This window comes from Numida meleagris, chromosome 1, assembly GCF_002078875.1.
Source record: "Numida meleagris isolate 19003 breed g44 Domestic line chromosome 1, NumMel1.0, whole genome shotgun sequence".
Classification (NCBI taxonomy): domain Eukaryota; kingdom Metazoa; phylum Chordata; class Aves; order Galliformes; family Numididae; genus Numida; species Numida meleagris.
The window spans coordinates 78954156-78973821 of NC_034409.1; the positions used below are offsets into that span (position 1 = coordinate 78954156).

General features: G+C 42.6%; 1 long non-coding RNA gene across 2 annotated transcripts in view; it reads left to right on the forward strand.

Annotated features, from left to right (window-relative positions):
* The window catches only part of LOC110399467, an 81616-nt gene that overhangs the window by 2684 nt on the left and 59266 nt on the right, over positions 1-19666 (forward strand). The window lies entirely within an intron of this gene.

The window sequence follows — 19666 nt, forward strand, 5'->3', positions numbered from 1 at the left end:
CTAGAACTTGTCCTCTTAGGAAAGAAGCTGAAGCAAAGCATATGTGTGAGCATTAAAGTATACAAAGTAATTTGCATTAAAGGTGAAAAGTGGTGATGTTAGAGATGGATGCATGTGGTATCTAAGAAGGGGGAAAGGGTCTGTTTTCCTGTTCTGCTAACCTGTGGAACTCACTGCTGCCTGACAACCTCAGGGGTCAGGAGCTCAGCAGCACTCAGAAGTGGGGGGATATGGGAACAGCCAGTGAGAGCATTCACAATTACATTAAGCAATCTAAAAATGCATAAGGGATACAAACCTTCGTGCCTGAGAGTATCAGCCAATTAATGACTGATGGTATTCAGGAGGGAACTTCCTCCATCGGCAGGTTGTTAGCTGCATAATGGTAAGCTCTCCTCTGCAGCTTCTCATGCTGTGCACAGCTGGAGTTGGGACCCTGCGCTGCATGGCTTGCAGACGTGATCTGGTCTAGCAGTTGTTCTGCTTGTTCCTTCATTTTTTGAGGCACCCAAAAGCTAACAACACGGGATGCATTCACAATATGGGAAGTGAGGTGGCAGGTGAAATTATTTGCATACTGATGTGTTGACAGATGCTTGAATTGTACACAAACGCAATATATGAAGCTGTGCACTGAAGGAGAGGCACACATTTCTAAACAGAGTCTGTCTTGCTGAGGAATTCTCTCACTCCTGCTGCTTGTTCTCCCACCTCCAGTCTTAATAAAATTCAGCGGAGTGCTGTAAAATCAGCTTCTAGTTTGAGCTGCAAGTTGCATACTTGCTCTTCTGCTGGCTGTCCATGGCTGCAAGGTGATGCTGTAGGAGATGGGACTGGGGCTGAGGCAGTGAAAGCAGGTAGTGCTCAGGGCTGTGTGAGGAAAGGGCTGTACAAGCCTCATGGTGGTTAACAGAAGCAAGAACTCAAGGAGCAGCGGTGTCAGAGCCAAGGCAAGAAAATTTGCTTAGGCTGTGGGTCTTTTGTGGCCTTTATTAAAGACCAAGGGAAATGTAAATGGAAAGAGCAGGAGGAATTTCCTATGTAGAGATGAAGAGGGATGTTTGAAGAATTTGTTTAGGAGCTTTCTAGAATTTTCCTTGAGACAGAAGTTTTTTCTAAAATGAGTATTACTGTCAATTTTTGTTGTTTTGCGATGCACCGGCAGGTGGTCTGTGGAATGCCCCACCTTGTCTCTGTTTGCATTGTAGTCATATTTCCCAGACATGTCTCAAATAGGATACGAAGAAGGAAAGTAGAACTTACCCTGAAAGTGTCACCCCTAATTAATATCCTCCAAGGCAGCTCCCTAATTAGTATGCAGATCTGGTTTCAGTGCAGCTTGTTAATGGGCTCACTCCTCTGAGAATGGTAATTAGGTATGACACTGATGTACTACAGTGTTACAGGAAGCTGCCACAAGGCTAGATCCTCTGGACAGGTAAGTGGCAGAAGCAGCAGTTGCTGTAACAGGAGAGTAGCCCATGCTTGGGCAAATCCATCTGGGGCGAGAGAAGAGTGAAACAAGGGGAAATCTGACTTGATTCAAGTAAGAAGCACAATGTGATCAGAGCTCTGGGTGGCAAATGAAGTGAGCAAAACCCATTACTAGGTTGTCCTAGATTCTCCATGCCTGCATCTACTCATCTCCTAATCCCTGTGCTGCATCAACTCTTCCTTCTCACTGAAGTATTCTGATGTTCTGCCTAGCTCTGGAAAATCCTATCGATTTTGTCCTTGGTACTTCCATAGACTTATATAGCTTCCTGTTTCTGCTCTTTTCATGACCAAAAAGGTGTTTGATTATTTGGTAGTCTTGTGACAGTGATGGGAAGGGACAGAGACATCCTGTAGTAACAAAATCTGCTTTCTAAGGAAATGATCCTTACAAAACTGCTGGTGTCTGCCATCTTTCATCTTTTACTGGGACATAATCTAAAATGTTGGATATATAACATTTAAGAACAATCCAGCACAAGTCCTCCAAGGCCTTTCACAGTACTAGGCTTAACAAGAGGAGGCAAATGGGGAAACTTCTTTCCAACAGATTATGTTGGGGCGCAGTGTGCTCGGGAGCACGTAGCTAATGATTTACTAATGACTTATGATGTAATCTTAGATGAAAGAAATAGTTTGATAAGTGCAGGTGCAGTGGTGTGAATAGTACGTTACAGTTTAGCAAGATGTTCTGTATACGAAAATTGCTTGGGAAACACCGTTGTTCTCTGATATGCTTGGGTGCATGAAACCTGGATCCTGTAAACAAGTATGCTATATAAGGGCTTGTCGCTACAATAAAGTTGAAGCCGTGTGAACTCACATTGAGTGTCAAGCTTCCCACGCCAAGGAGGGTAACCCTGTGGGAAACTTGAGGAGTTTCCCAACAAGATTAGATCAAGAAGGCTGGATCCCAACATGCTGAGCTCAATTACATGAAATCAGTCTCTTTGAATCAGGGATCCTCTAAGTATCATGGTTCTCTGAGCTTATTCGTACCCTTACGTTCTATATAGTCTTTCATAACCTTCTGTGCTGCGCAGGGGAAGAAAGACACTTCAGCAGTCCAAAGGCTCCCTCTCTGTCTTACAGTTCTGTCCTAGTTTTGGTACAGAGATGAGATTGCCCATTCTCCCAAGAAAGTATTACAGTTTTTCTGTAACGCTGGATACCTGAGCATCAAGTGGTGGTGATTCAGCATGGTAATTAATGACAATGTGACTATGGAGAAATAGGAAGGAGGGAGACCTTCATCTAGTAAAGACATGAAATTTTTTCCCAAGCATAGTTTTCCACATGGTCATGAACTGAACGTGTCTGTTTTCTCCTGCCACTAGTCAAATATTTCTAAGCAACAAATAAGAGAAGCCTCTGGAATGGGGAAGTCTTCTAGGTAGAAATAATTCATTGTTATGAGCCTGAGGCTCACTTTGTTTAGCAGATCTTTAGGAAGCAGTCAATGAAAGGTCTGAGCCCAGGAAAATCAAGAAATTAAAAGAAGCTGCATAAAGAGCTGAGCTTAACAAAGCTGGCATTCCCTCTAAAGTGCTGGTAAGGCATGAGTGAGCAAAATGGAGGTGGGTAGGTGAACTTTGTCTACCCTGGGGATATCTAGGATTTCTTAGCAGTGGAAGTCATTTCTTTAAGGGTGCCTGTGGAGGAGGTTTGGTTGCTTTTACATGAATCCGCTTTGTCTCCTGAATGATACACATCGAAACTCTGAGGTGTTTTTCTGCTCTCCTCTTAAAAAAAAAAAAAAGTCAGGACTGTTGAGACTGTGCTTTCTTAGTTTTGCTGAAGGATATACTGTTGGACTAACTGATAGGTCCCTTTCCCAAGCTTCTTGTATAGATCACTGGAAGAGCTTGAAATGCTTTTTTTTTCTTAAGGGGACCTTTTGTCCCCTTAAAGCATTGTTCCAAGACAATTTGGTGGAAGAGACATTTCAGTTGCCCTCAGATATTTCATAACTTTAAATATTTTATAACAAATTAAATGTTAATTGTGTGCTGTCCAGGGGAGAAAATCATTGTAATATTCAATTAACATTTAATATATTAGCCATCAAATATTTAAATTGCTCCTACCCAATGGATGTATTTCCTTGGCATTTTCCATGAGGACCTGCCTTCCTTCCACAGAACTATAGAGGGGGAACTTGAAAAGGGAGGTGGAGGTGAGTGGGAGGGAAGATCATGTTTCTGCCCATGTTGTCTTGTTTTTTGAAGCTTTCCAGCGCAATATAAGAACTCTGGATACTGGCATGGGGAGAAGCAACAAGTTGATAGACCCTGCAGTATGGCTTTGCTCTTCTGTTCTCTCACCCTGGCTATCAGTCATGATGCATTTCGGAAGATGTTTTAGGATCTCTTCATTATATGTTACCTCCTTAAGTCACTTCAGTGCATCTTCATTGTGCTGTGCATCAAAACTGGCCTCTGTTCTCTGGGCTCCACATCTCATGGCCCCTGCTTATGTTTCCAGTTTAGCTTGCTTTTACGGCTTCTCCCCTTGATCTGTCCCCAGAGATCACTTCTTTGAACTTCTTCCTTCACTAAACAGGTTTGTTTTTCTTCCTGTTACCCTCATGTGCTTTTAGTACTTTTCTGTCATGTCTGTTCATCAAGCAGCTGTTTTATGTTAAAACTAGCAGACCTTTTCCTCATCCCCTACACAGAGATGGAAAAGTTCCTTGGTTACAGCAACAAAAAAGCTGTGTCTGTGGGAGAGATAATAAAAGTTGGTTCTTGTGAAGTTCATATATAATACAGGTGGCATGTTAACTAACAGCAGGATTAGGCTAATTCCATGGAACAACGTGTATGAATTAGTAAACAAGATGTATAACCTTGTGGAATTGGATATCCTGAAATAAAAACTGGGAACACGCATTGACTCAGAGATCTGACTTGTGCTAGGCTGATTATGTAAATTATTTTGGTGCCCTGGTATTAATGAGCTTGGGATCAACAGTGTGCTTGGAATGCTATCAGGGATGTCAGAGTGGGAGGCAAGTGGAAGATCTGTCCCATCTGTGACTATTTCATCTCAGTGGACATCGCGTTTATAAATTTTGACTATAGAATCATAGAATTAGCTAGGTTGGAAAAGACCTACAAGATCATCCAGTCCAACCATCCACCTACCACCAATAACCCCACTAAACCATGTCTCTCAACGCTATATCTAAATGTTTCTTGAACACCTCCAGGGACGGTAACTTGACCACCTCCCTGGGCAGCCCATTCCAGCGCCTGGCCACTCTTTCAGAAAAGCAGTATTTCCTAATGTCCAGCCTAAATCTCCTCTGGCACAACTTGAGGCCATTCCCCCTTGTCCTGTCACTAATTACAAGAGAGAAGAGGCCGACCCCCAGCTCACTACAACCTCCCTTCAGGTAGTTATAGAGAGTGATAAGGTCTCCCCTGAGCCTCCTCTTCTCCAGACTGAACAATCCCAGCTCCCTCAACCGCTCCTCATAAGGCCTGTGCTCCAGACCCCTCACCAGCTTCATTGCCCTCCTCTGAACACGCTCCAGGACCTCAATGTCTTTCGTGCAGTGAGGGACCCAAAACTGGACACAGTACTCAAGGTGGGGACTCACCAGGGCTGAGTACAGAGGGACAATGATTTCCCTACTCCTACTGGCAACACTGTTCCTGATACAAGCCAGGACTTTAATCCTCTGGCAGTGCAGTGGTCCCTTTGTGAGTTGCTGAGTGGTGTTAGCAACTGGGAGGGGGGGAAGGGGTTGGGTTGCAGCAGGAGTGTTGCAGAACCCTCCAAATGTCTGACTCCATCTGGATTCTGCAAGCCAGCTTTGTGTTTCTCAACAAGATTCCAGTTGTGGTGTATTTCCCACATTTTTTTTGGAGAAATCTATTTCTTATCAGTTCAAGTTTCTTGCCATGTTACAAAACTGTGATGCTTTCAGATGGTTCCTGGGTGGCTTGTAGAGCTGAAATGGGTATATTGCTCCTTGCTGCACTAACGTCAGTAAGTAATACTGAGTGGATGTACTCTAGGGTTCTCATTTCAGGTCTTGTTTCAGTTCTGGTGTCCACACCAAAAGCTGAAAATGGTGGAGTGTATGTGAGATACGTGAGGATGGAATGCTCCTCTCTACAGAGAAGGCACTGACAATTTCAGTTAGTTTATCAAAGTAAAAGATCTTGATTGTGGAATAAAGCCAACAAGAGAAGAATTTATCTTACTTAGGACAGCTCTTTAATCTAGCAGTCACAGGTGTAAAGAGCTGTGAGAAGTGGAAGCTAGGCAACCTTGGAGTGGAAGTAAGGCATGGTAGAGAAACTACTTGATGGAAGAGTTCAGGTGAGATGTGGGGGAGTTCACCAGTGCTTTAGTCCAGTATTGGCAGCCTTCAACATGGGCTGCAATGGTGTGAGACAGATGTTGTTAACCATGGTTCCTCAGCTGTTGGCTGAGGGTCTGTGCTGGGTTCTGTGGAAGGTCAGAATAGCCCCAATTGCTCTTAAGGTCTCCATCTGGGTAATGTAAGATGATAAAATAATGGCATGCATCTTCTGCTTCTGCCATGGTGTGTTATCTTTAGTGCACTGAAGGATCTGAGGCCACAGGTCTTGGCACTTTTTTGAGGTACTCCACTCTTGTTCATACTTGCCAGCTTTCTCATCTTAGTCAGATATGCCAGGTTACCATAGCCAGATGGTGCATAATATAGGCTACATTCACATGGCCGTAGCTTCAGGCTGTTGTTCTTGAGTTCTGATGCCCAGCACTAGAAACCTGTGCCCATGGCAGTGCTCCTGCTATGGGGCAGAGAATTCTCTGTGCATATCTTGGTCCCATCACAACTGTGAGGCTGGCTCTCCTGCCCTACTGCTATGCCTGCCTTTCCTTCCAGGCAAAAATGTGGTGCTGGGGAGGCAGGGGAGAACAGTGCAGTCTCATTGCAAGACCTGGGAATACAGAATGCTGTAGTGTAAACATGGCTAATCTGAGGTTAACTCCTATGGTCTCTCCTCCTCTTACCTCTACAATAAATTGCCCACATCTTTCTGATGGCCTTTTTAAAGCAGAACAGATCAATTATTTAGAAATATAGCTATACAGTATTCTAAAATAACAAGCCCTTAGAAACAGCACATTGAGTCTGCAATGATGTTTGCAGAGCACAGAGCTAATTGGTGTGAAACTGCTATTTACAAACAGTATATCTCCTTGCTCGTAGGTTTCTGGGAGGGAAAGAATAGTGATGGTTGAGAGGAGGGGATGCTCTTAGCGAGGTGCTGGTTCTGTGAGAAATAAAATGGAAGTGGCATCTTCTCTGGCTTCTGCAGTCAGAGATGCTTCTGCTGTGAACTTGCATCAACTCTCTTCTATGTCTGTGCAGTACCGTGTATTCTATTTCCTTGAGAACCAGTGCTTTCGTACATGGTGTGTGACGAAGCATTAAGGTAGCTTTTAGGAGCTCAAGAGCTTCTTAAAGATCTGGATACATACAATCTTATTGTTTCACGTTTAACTCCCTTCTATGGAGAGACCTGCTTGGGATTGTCTGTTTTTCCCCCTTCTATGGTGAACAGTGAGCAGAGGAGAAAAAGACTGAAAACCATGGTGCTCAGTGCTCTTTTCTCTCCTGCTACATAGTGGGGAGGAAGATCTGCGATTTAACTGGTGATCACAGAACTGAGGAGCCTGAAACACTGCTGGGAAGTTTCCTTATTAGGATAAGGTGCATGAATATGTGGAGGACATACTTATGGAAAGCTGACAGCCAATGCTTCTCATATCTCATAACTAAAGCTGGAGAAAGAGGTTTTGTTTTGAGGTAGAGGCTCAGGGAACAGAAAGAGCTTTCGTATGAAACAGGTGTGAGGATTGTTATGAATAGCAATGAGCACATCCAACTTCTGTATTTGTGTGTTGAAAGCAATGTAGACCACTTCCTGATAACTGAGAAGATCTTTGGTACTTCTAGGAGCCATTGCCAGAATTTGGCTTCATTTAGAGAATGGTATTTGGTTGTGGTTTTCTTTTCAACCGTTCCTTTAGACTGCAGAGAGCAAGTTGGGACAGTATCTAGACTGATCTCTGGGGAAGCTTCCTGTTCCCTTTAGTGTTCCTTGCCTCAAGAAGGAAGAGCAGAGAAATATCTAATGTGCAGTTGAAAATATGATGGCCTATGCAATGAGGAGAAAAACACTTATTGCTCTAAGGGGACCTGTCTGTAGCAAGGAAGAGATCCAGATCTGAGGCCCCCAGCTCGAGACATACGTGGAGTTTTTGGAACAGGTCTAGAGCAGGGCCAAGAAGGTGATTAGAGGGCTGGAGCACCTCTCCTATAAAGACAGGCTGAAGGAGCTGGGCTTCTTCAGCTTGGAGAAGAGAAGGCTCTGAGAAGATCTCATTACAGCCTTCCAGTACTTAAAGGGAGCTTAACAACATGAGGGAAATAAACTTTTTACATGGGTAGATAGTGATAAGACAAGGGGGAATAGTTTTAAACTAAAACGGGAAATATAGATTAGATGTCAGGAAAAAGTTATCACTGAGAGGGTGCTGAGGCACTGGCACAGGCTGCCCGGAGAAGCTGTGGATTCCCCAGTCCTGGAGGCGCTCAAGACCAGGCTGGATGGGGCCCTGAGCAGCCTGAGCTGGTGGGTGGCAGCCCGGCCCATGACACGGGATTGAAACTGGTTGATCTTTGAGGTCCCTTCCAAGCCATTCTGTGATCCTATGACGGAAGAGCACATCAATTTCTCTTGAATGCATGCTAGCAAGACAACTATGGCCAAGTTGCAAGACAGGACAGTAAAACCACTATCCTCAGAGTTAGCAGCTTCTGGGCTTTAATACTGGTCTGCATTTACTATTTTTTTTTTCAGTTTTCACTTCCTTCTCCATGCATTTTCAGGGTAGCTGTCCACATAACTGCACCTTCATTATCTCTTTGCCTCTGGTGGTGATTTTCAGTGCTTTCACTTGTAAGGAGGGGACAGGGTATATACTTCATGCATACTACTGCTTCTTTTATTGGAGCTATCTCCATCAAGACAGCCACAATTCATTTCCTGCATAATTTTTGTTTCACTACCGCATCTTATCCTTTTCCCCCAAATTCATCCTCTCAACCTTGTGCCACCTCTTTTTCCTGAAAAATACACAATTAGCTCAAGCCTGCCTTCTGCTGCTGTAGGGAAACTTGCTTTTCTCCTAGGGCTGCAGAAGGGCCCTGCCTATTTTCACCCTTCAACATAGCTTCAAACTTCACCTGTATTCCAAGCCTATCCATATGCTCTGAGCTGCAAGGATGCTGTCCCATCTTTGCTTTGTATTTTAGACCATTTCCTCCATGGGAGAAGAATTGTGCCTTTTTGTTGCTATGCAGCATCTGGCAAACCGAAGGCACCTGGCGTACTGTCAGTACTTAACAAATTAAATAGTAATAATACAAAGATACCTAGAGAGATTAGAGACTTGGTACAAAAACAAATGAAAATTCAGCTTGGTGAAAATGAAAGCTAATGTGTCTGGCAGTGATGGAAGCGTGGAGAAACATAGCCCTCTATGAATATTTGAAGTGTGTAAACACCAAGTGAAGAAGGAATTAGTTAATGTGTGTTAGGCAGAGCTAGCAGTGATGGAGAGAAATCAGAATGAGAAAACCCTTATGGTGAAGTTCGTTGAGCTATTAGGTAGTTTCCAAAAGGAAAGGCTAGAAATTACTTTGCCTGAGATGCAATAAAAATACTATAACACAGACTGAAATTCTGGGGACCATTCAAGTTGGTGAGGAAATTTGCTTTGACACCACCGAAGCCAAGATTCCCTCCCCAGATAAACTTAAAAGTGAATTGGCAGAAAAATTGACCTGTGATTGAGTGTTTGCTGTTTTCTAAGCTGTTTTGGTAGTTCCCCACCAATGCAATATATGAAGGTGGCTTAGGAGAAAATATCAACATAAAATCCTAAGTATGGTATTGTATATAAACAAGACCAGTGTGTTACAGATTCAAGGCACTGTGTTATTCTACATAATCACAGCAAGTGAACATCTGCAGAGTATGCAAATAATATATGGAGGTATTTAATACCAGCACCATATAGGTTCTTTGGGAATTGACAGAGAACGGTGATGTTTCCATCTTTTTTTAGCTTGCAAATCCCTACAAAATTTCTTGAGACTGAGGACCCCTGTATGGTGAATTAAATGTATGAGTTTTTCTCTTACTCTCTGACTTTTAAGGGAATTGCGAATGAATTTCTTGGGTCTCCCAGAGAGTAGAATTAGTATGAAAGCCCTCTGCCTGGGTTTTATTCAGACATGAGCATCTTAGAAATGTGCATCGTGGATGCATGCATTGTATTCTGATGTAATTCTTTGTGGGTTTTTAATGTGATTTCTGTTGTCAGAAAGCCTTGGCTTGTATAAAGAACTCAATTTGTACTGACTGCAGACTTACGTACTTGCATTTCTCTACTTACTCTGGCTCCAAGCCTCAATGTAGCATATACCTGCAGCTGAAGATTTTAATCAAAGCAACAATTAATCTTGGCTGAAGTTTAGTGATCTCAGCTGCTCATCACGAGAAGTTACCACCTTCTGATGGCATAGTGATGTGTGTAATTATTTCTTGATAAAACTGATAGATGGACTAAATAGTTAGGGAGTGATTGTGTTTCTGTTTGTCAGGAGATGACAAACCACGGCACTGGATGAGTAGCTGGGTTTAGCACCTTCTTTCTCCCTATATGCACTTACTCCTACATCCTATGTAGGCTTCAAGTTGGAGAATGTTTCTCTGCCTGCTGGAAAAAAATGTCTTTATTTGGGGCATGTTGCCTTCTTCAATGAATTTCTTCTCAAATAAGTGAGAGTGATAGGTAACAGATAGGAAGCTGTAATCAAAGGCTCCTGACCTGGAGAGATCAGAGCAGTATGGTCTGCAACTACTGAGAGGCATCATGACAGCTGGCAACAGAAATAGAAATTCTGTCCTGGAGGCATTTTTGACATCTTAAAATTTTTGTCACCACCTGGGATGAAAAGCTCTGGTTTGTTTACTTAAGCTATGAAATTAGATATTTTTAGTTTAATTGCAACATCAATATTTTAAAAGTATCTGAAATACTTTGTGAAATGTATATTTACACTTGGAGGTTTTTTGCTAATGTTGAGCAAGTCTCTTTATGCAATTGATATATTCATGCAGATGCAGTGAAGCTCAGTCCTGTCAGAAAATGGTGATCTGACATAAGACTCAACTGGTTTTAAAGATTTTATCGAAGGGATATAAAGCTCCTCGCTTGAGATGAGGAACACCAAACATGGTTACAAAATGAGAGGATTTGACATGCAAATGCCACATTTGACAGCTCAAAATCAGTATATTTTGATTTCCCTTTAATGCTGTATCTATTGTTTTTTCATGTCATTCTACTGTCTTGGGAATGATAGGAGAATCTTTACAGGGAAAAAGTCCTGTGAAAACATAAGCTGAATAATCAAGTTCTTAAAAAAAAAAAAAAAAAAAAATTGCCTAAGAAATAGGAGGCAGCTTTTTTTATAATGGTAACATGTGCCATGTGAGTTTACTGAGGACAGTAACTCCTCCATCTGGAGTCTCTGAGCGTGGGTAGAAGTAAATCCCAGAAGGTCTCCTGGACACAAGTTACTAAACTTGATGGTGTTTGCTTGCACAGGGTGGTGGGAGTGTAAGGTTATTTTATTACAGTTATTCCTGTCTGAAATCTGTACACTTGTAATGTAGGAAGCCCATGTTAACATAGTGACCCAATCTGATGCTGATAGCGCAGCACTGGTGAGCAGGATGTATGCAGCAAACTGTTCAAACATGTTCCTATAGAGGCATGGAATGGAGGTGAGGTTACCAGGAGAAGTACACATCAGTCTTCTGATGTGGAGTTGAAATTTTAAGGTTGAAGTTTTCTGTTGAAGACATAAAACAAGGTGGTGGTGGCCGGGGGAGGAGGAGAAAAGGAGGAGGTTTATGGTCTGCTTGCTTAGGGTGCCTTGTAGCTGGAATACCTGCACAGAGGACTTTCTTGTGCTGGGTATGGTGCCAGCTCAGCTATTGGAACTGTTGGATTTCTTAATCATTACCACTCAAGATCATAGAATTCCTTGAGTCTTGTCCTGATGATACATTCTCTCCATTCTACAGAAAGGTCAGATAGCTTCTTGGCCTTCTCTCCTAGAAATGACCTTCAAACTAAGGCTGTTAAAGACTTCCACTGTTATCTTTCCAATAATTCAAAATTACGTTACTCTCACAAATTAACTGAATCTGTGCCCCTGTCCTTGCCCTCGGCTCCTGATGGATTTTATCATTTAATGAAGCTTGATTCATTTTTTTCCCCAAGTTTTATCATTTATTATTAATTTTAACCTTTTTTGGGTTCAGAGATCGTGAGGCTGCACAGTAAGGCCGTGCTGTATTTATAAATGTGCAAAAAAAATTTACAAACAAGAGAATGTGCACATCCCTGTGGCACCGAGTTGTTGCATTTAAGGAATTAGGAGACACAAATGGCACTACTAAATCATAACACTGTGGATTATGAAGGCAGAGTATTAACTCTTAGGAATGGAAAGATGTTTTCCTTTGAACTAATAATTACTGCTGTTTTGGGTTTAACTACAATGCAAACATGAACTGGACTCAGAACCCCATTAAGCAAAACATTGTGCAAATTGCACAAAGCGGGAGGGAGAAGACTGCTGATGTGTTTTACTCTTAGGAAGTGCTGATGAATTGCAATCATAGAGACTAATTAAAGCATCTGGATGGATAGATAAAATGGACATAAAACAGATTTAACTGACGGAGAGCAGGGGAAGGTTTGACAGTTAATTAATGTTTTTAATCAGCTGTGGATTTACAGGAGAAAGGGGGAAGGAGGCTGATGGGGCCTTAGCCCTTGGTTGGAGCAGCATCTTAGGTATGGGAGCGTCTGGGGGACATGTGTACCTGGAGTGTTCAGATAACTATCTATCCTCTCCTTTTCAGCCTCATGATGGATACTTTTGGCCTCAAAAAATGTTTTTTATCTACAGACTTTGCCTACTTTTCATTTGCTGTTCCTTCATACTTCTGTAAAGGGTGTACAGAGACCTCTAGAGAACTCGCATGTGAAGATCTTTGCAGTGTGCACCAGACAAATAGATCAAGGCCCTAGAGATCTGCAGACCACAGGTTGAAAGCCTATCATCTTGTATGTGATGTGGAAGTTCTAAAGATGTGTCCCTTGACTGAGATCTGTTAAGGTGAAAAATATAGTGAGTAAAAGCATGTGTGGCCTCTAGGCTTACAAGGAAGTTATTAATGCTTGGTACCAATGTGAACGAGGAGCTCTGTCTTTTTGATGAGCTTGTCCCACATAACAGTCTTTCCAGTGTCTGATATGAGTGAAGGGGGAACTGTTACAGCCAGCATTAATGCGAGAGTATATAATTGTATCATCTAGTACATAAATGGGTCTTACCTTACATTAACGTATGTATACCTAAAACAAATGCTTGAGAGTATTTCCTATTGCTCATATTCAAAAAATAATTTTCAGTGGAAAACCAGTAGTAATTATGAAGAATAAAGACATCAAACACCAAATGATGTGGCTGTATACATGTCATGTATACATGACTTCAAGTTCCAGTCCTGTTGTGGCCCTAATTTGCTTTCCCTCATGAGATTCTACATTTACTTTGTGCTAGGAGTATGGAAATGGAAGGATGAGAATGGAAAACAACATTCCCAAAGCCACACTTAAATGCAGGCTGAGAGATGAGATCCCAACAATGGCAACAGGAATGTACCATGTGTTTTATAAAATTCCTTCTGTTCCAACCTAGTGCAGCCTGCTCCTTCAGGGATCCTCTGTGATGCATAGATAGTAGAAATGCTTGAGCTGCTACTAATCAAATTTTTATCTGGACTGGAAAAAAATGTATCTTGGTGACAGAAGCTCTATGGTTTTTGGGGACCTGCTGTAGCAACTGGACAACAATGCTATACAGTGCATCAGATCAGTTGAAAGTCACTAGGGGAAGTCTAAGTATTCTGTACAGACAATAAGGGTAAACAGGGCCTTAGATGCTTGTAGATTTTCCCACAACAATCTTCTCTTCTTAAGGAAGAGATATTTGCAGGTGGCATTAAAAAAAAAAATCATCGAGACCAATAACCCCATCAGTTGTGCTGCTGATTTCTGCATCTTTATATAGATTGAATGTTGTGCCTACTTTCACTGAAGCTTCTTTGCATGTTTGGGATTGAACCAGTGATTCCAGTGCCTTGCCTTGTGTAACTGGGCACTGCTCAAAGGTGATATAAAAGATCCTGTATGTTCTCTGGCAGCAACTTAGTGTAACTTACAAGACTGTACAGTCAGGAAATAAATGATGCAGGAGCAAAGGCAGCTCAGTGAAAGGTGCAAGACAAAATGAGAGTGGGAGGTTTTTTATCTTAATTCTGCTTGGTAGTTGCTTTTCTATCTACTCAGTTCTATTGGCCTGTAAATTACAACTACTTATCAACCAGTGGTAAAATGCAATATCATTTCAGTCACTTTGAGTTTGACCCAAAGTGTTTATATCCATGAAGAAAAAATGAATGATTGCCATTTATTTATTTATTTTACAAAAATGATAGGCCATTGTGCAAGAGAAATCAGCCTCAGCTGACATTCACAGCTGTTCTTTTATGTGGGAGGCAAGTGAAGTGAAAGCAGAATGGCATGCATGTTGCTGCTGGACACTATTTTGGAATCTACAGTTAATCTGCTCAAGGGGGGAAAAACACAGGGAGAATGCACTGCTTAGCAATAAAATACATCAATACACCCAGCATCACCACATCAATGAACAGTGATTAAATTTATAGCTCTGGCTTCACACTTCCCCTGCTTGCAAGCCCCTGGGGTAGCCTCAAAGTCCTCTGGTTCCAGTCCAAACTGGTACAGCCTTGGTGCTTTTGTCATCCAAAAAGTAAAATATTGCTTTGTCGCAACAGAGCTCTTGCATGTCTAAATGAAATATAGAAACATCTGTAACCTTCTTAAGGAAGAGTCTCCAATCACTGTGATAATCTAATTATACCTAATAAAAGGATGAAATTGGTTACGATGAATAGATACTATAATCAGTGAAGTCATTGTGGCCTCCAGTATGTAGCTGGGTACTCAAAATCAGGTTACTTAAGGAGGGGAAAATTAATTTGTCTAAGCTGAGATTTCACAGAGAGGTGCATGTGTAAACACTGCTGTTAAAAACCATTTGGACTTCAACAGAATTTGCAAAGAAAATGAAGGAGGTGAGGGTGAATTACCCATAGACTGGGATTGGGATGACAAATCTGCTCTATGAAGGGAGAGCTCCAGGACTCCCAGCATAAGAAATCCTGCAGAGGAGGCAGGAAACCAGCATGGCTGAGCAAGGACCTGATGGTTGGGCTGAAGGGAAAAAGGAGGAAATGTACAGGCACTAGAAGCAGGGATGGGTGGCTTGGGAAGAATATAGAAATGCTGGCTGGATGTGCAGGGATGGGATCAAGAAAGCCAACATGCAGAACTTGTTGAGGGATGTGAAAAATAACAAGAAGTTAAAAGTTGGTCTCTTTTTGTGCTTATAGGATTCCCTCAAGTACTGGAAGGCCATAGTGAGATCTCCCTGGAGCTGTCCCATCTTCCAGCTAAACAAACCCAGCTCCTCCTATTTTCCTCACCCTCTTCTCCAGCCCTCTGAGCATCTTCGTGGTTCTCCTCTGGACCCACTTCAACAGGTCCATGTCCTTCTTGTGCTGGGGGCCCAAGACCTGGCCACCACTCTTTTGATACAGCTCAGGACAGGGAGATGTTCAAGGCTAGGTTGGACGGGGCCCAGGACAGCCTGATGTAGTTCTAGCTGTGACCAATTATTTATCCTCTGAATAGTGCAGTCCAATTTAGAGATGAGGATGGGGTATGGGATCGTGTAGACAATGTCAGTTACTCCTTCCTTTGTCCACTGATAGTGTCATTCTGTAGAAGGCCCCTAGATTGCTCAGGGACAATCTGCCCTTGTTGAAGCTGTGCTGGCTGTCTCAGATCACCTCCTTATCTTATGTGTGCTTTAACATCAGTGCTTCAGCCCCCTGAGCATCTTTGTGGTCTTCCTCTGGAACCAATCCAACAGGCTCACATTCTTTTTGTGCTGGGGGCCTCAGACCTGGTTGCAGTACTCCTACTTGTGAGGTGGGGCCTCACAAGGGCAGAGCAGAAGGGGCGACAATCACCTTCCTCACCCTGATGGTCACCCTTCTTTTGCTGCAGCCCAGGATACTGTTGGCCTTCTGGGTTTCAAGGGCATGCTGTCAGCTCATGTCAAGGTTTTCATTCACCAGGACCCTCCTGAATGAAGTCCTCTTCTGCAGAGCTGCTTTCAATGAATTATTTTCCCAGTATGTACATGTTATCTGGAATTGCTCTGACCCAAGTGCTCTTGCACTTGGCCATGTTGAATCTTTGGAGGAGGTTCTGGAGGAGTTCTACTCCGTTGGTGTCTACTATTACAACGGCACTTCCTTTGTGGTCTCCAGCTTAGAACTGTTCCAAATGATCTCACAGTGTCAGAAAAGATGGTCTAGTAGTCCTTACATTTACAAAATTTTAAATCTCTAAATCATAGTGAAAAATGAGTTCCATATGCTGTAAGACAACTTATCAGTCTTTTGACTGAAGATGATAGTGTGCCATAAACCGATTACAGCTGATTCTATCTAGATAAACTTTTGTTAAGCACCCATCACTATAGGATCTAAGAAAGGAAAGATCTAGTCTGGAAATTCAGGCATTATTTTAAAATTAAAGTCAAAATAGATGTTGTGTGAGGCAGTGGCAAATTTTCTGCTAGAAAGAGTGAAGGGCTGCTTATTTCACTAAATGTTTGTACAGGATTTTCAGCATACAGAGAGATCATAAGCAAGAGATACAAGCACAAAACAAAGTGAGAGCATACAACAGAAGGCAAAGCAAATCAGCGCATTACAGGATTTTCCGAAGCACAAATGATTTTCAGTAAAAGGCAAGTCTTACACTGTATGAGATAAAGAAACATTTAGCATAAACATGCATCACTGAAACTGATAGCAGAAAGAGATATTAGACTAGATTTTTTTTCCTGGCTTTTTTTTTTTTTTTTTGCTCTTGGAGTTTTTCCAGTTATTTGTTAGTTTGCTGTTTTGAAATTATATTTGAGTGGTATCTATCTAGCTTCTTGATGCTACTGAGCCAGGATGCGAGCTGGCAATCTTCCAGTTGGTCTCAGAGGTCTGTGGGGGAGTGACTGAAGCCTCCCTTCCTTCCCTGCCCTGCATGTGCCACTTGAAGCGTGCTCCTTAGCATTGATTGCTTGTCTTACAATGTCTGATAGTCATTCACCAGGCTGTGCATCAGTGGGTCTGGAGATTACCAGGCCTTAGGAAAATGGACTTGAGAACAGTGTGTTCATCACAGAGTACTGTATATATGACTGGATGTACCCAACACATATGACTTTACCACCCTCAGCTGTCCTTCCTGCTCCTTTTCTGGAGAGGAGTTGGCAGAATGTGACATATGCCCGTGCTCCAGTGGCTGCAGATTTCAGCTGATGTATTAGCACAAACCCACCCTTCATTGGTAGTTTATGCTAATACGCCGGCCTCAGCTCGAGTATTCAAGGTGCAAGCGCACGTTTCTTCTGCTGTACATGCTGCCGGGGCAGTAACTTCTGGCAGAGGGACAGGGCAGACAGCTGGGGAGAGGTAACATCCTAAATCATATCAGCTAGGCTCTCTGGAGCTCATCTGTCAAATACCTTTATGCACTCAGAATAGGTGTAAATTCACTCTATTTTGCCTAGACCATCAGTCACAGTGAGGAGGGACAGCTTGGGACAAGGACATGATGCTTCAATGCAGAGTAAGTCTGTTCCATGTTGTGCAGCTGTTCTTAGTGTTTTTCCCACTCACAAGATTGTAGCACCTAGGCTTGGTGATTCAGCATCCCTGCTCACCAGGGAGAGGAGGCTGGGATGGAAAGCCAAGCCCTGCCCCATAGGTGTCCCTGCTGCTTCGCTTGCTAGCATCTTTCCTGCCACGGTTTGCCATGGCCAAAGGAATGCAGCAGTGGGTATTCCTGCTTGGATTTTCTCAAGTAGACTTAGAGACTGTGAGGGAGAGTGCTATCTGTATCTGCCTTTTACCTGTATAATCCTTAGAAAACACAAATAATCTAATGTGTTCTGTAGGCACTTGCTTTTCAGCCTGGTGGCTGAGCTGCCTCTGAATGGCAGGGATCACTATCCCATTACCTCTTGTACCATACGTGACTTATGGGAACTGGAAGTCCTGTGTTCAGACCTGTCTGGTGAGACAGCTTCCATCATCTTCAGGTTTTCAGTGTTTTCCTGATGGCATCTCATACCAACTTGTGCTATAGCTTCCTAGATAGAATGGAGCATGAATTTATCTCTGCAATTTCCATATCATGTTTATTCAGAATAAGTTGTTTTTGCTTCTCTCAGCCCTGCGGGTTTAACCTGTCTTATGAAATTCAAATATCTCCCTCTTGCTTTCTTTCTTGTAATGCATCTTTCTCTTGCTCCTGGCTCTTTGTTGGCTTTATGAGCTGTGCTAAGCTTGCAGGAGGTACGGGGGGTTGGAAGGGAGACTCTCTGCCCTAGCCAGCCCAGAGCCAGTTCTGACCTCTTCATAGGGACCACATCCTAGTGTATTGCACAGGATTTCTGAGTGTGAACGTGACAAAACTGAACACTTGTTATTATGGAACTTTTCCCCCAATTCTGCTCCAAGGAATAATATACCAGTGGGCCAAGGATCTAATACAAAATGCATTAAGAAGATATGAATTTCTCCATCAGCTCAGCAATTTTCAGAGCCTTACTAAAGGAAGCTTCCTATTTTAGGGAATATTTTATCTCTCTGCTAATGCCTAATGTGTTGAACTGTTATACAGGGCTTTGCTATCAAAAAATAAGATGATAATGACAATTCCTGCCTGTGTATCCAATGATTCTTTGTGCTACTTATAGCTTCTTTCATTCAAGGACCTCAAAGCTCTTTATGCCTTAGCTCTTCAAAGGACCCTATTTGCTTAGACACCCAAATCCCACTGAACTGACTGCTCAGCTCATAGAAGATGCTTTAAATTTTTAATATTTCTTAAATTCTAATTTTTGCCTATTAACAAATAGGTCAAAATTGCAGTATTCTCCTTTGTAGTAACATGGGTGCTTCCATAACACATGAGGAAACAAAGTTCCAGAACACCCTCATGCTGATCCATAAGAGGAAAAATCCTGAATTTGTTTTTTCCATGTTGCTTTGTGATGCACTGCATGTTAGAGCAGGAAGCAAGGCAGTAGGAACACCCACAAAACAGCTTTTCCATCATCTCTCAAGCTCTTGTGTGGCATGGGAGAGGCAGGCCAGCCAAGGAACGCGATCCAGTAGGAAGAACAGTGGCCTCAAGCCTCTGAAAGGCAAAATATTCACATTTAATTAGGTTGTGATTAAATGTTTTGCCTTATTTCTTAAATAACCTTTCCCTTCCCTTTTGGATATTTTTTTTTCCTGGAAATACCAGTTTCCACTCCTGCTGTGAGCAGGAAGAGCACCTGTTCATAGTAACAAACATGCTATCTCTTGCTCAACTTGTACTGCAGGCTCACTGGTGTGGTTTGAACATGCAATGTGTGCAGGTGTTTCAAAAAGCAGTACAGTTAAGAAAACGGAGAGATGAGATGCCTTAATAAAGGATTGTTGTCCTATTTTCCCTGTGGAGAGTCACTGGAATGAGGCAAAAAGAGCTGAATGTAGCTGCAAGTAGTTCTAGTCCATTGTGCAACTATAAAGAGCTGGAATATTCCAAGCTTGGATGAGAAGCCTTACTGCTCTATTTACAGTCATACACAGCACATACATCCTCATTTACACAAACAGCATGCTGAAGGCAGTCTTTCCCTGTGCTGTGCAGGGCTCTGACCTTGCCAGCTGCTGAGGTCAGGCAGCTGCTCTGGAAGGTATTTAGCAGCCTGCAAGGTTAAGTTTGACAATTCCACCTTGTGCCCTGCTTTGAGTGCTCCTGCATGCAGCACTTACCTGCCTCTGCAGATAAACCTCATCTTTCC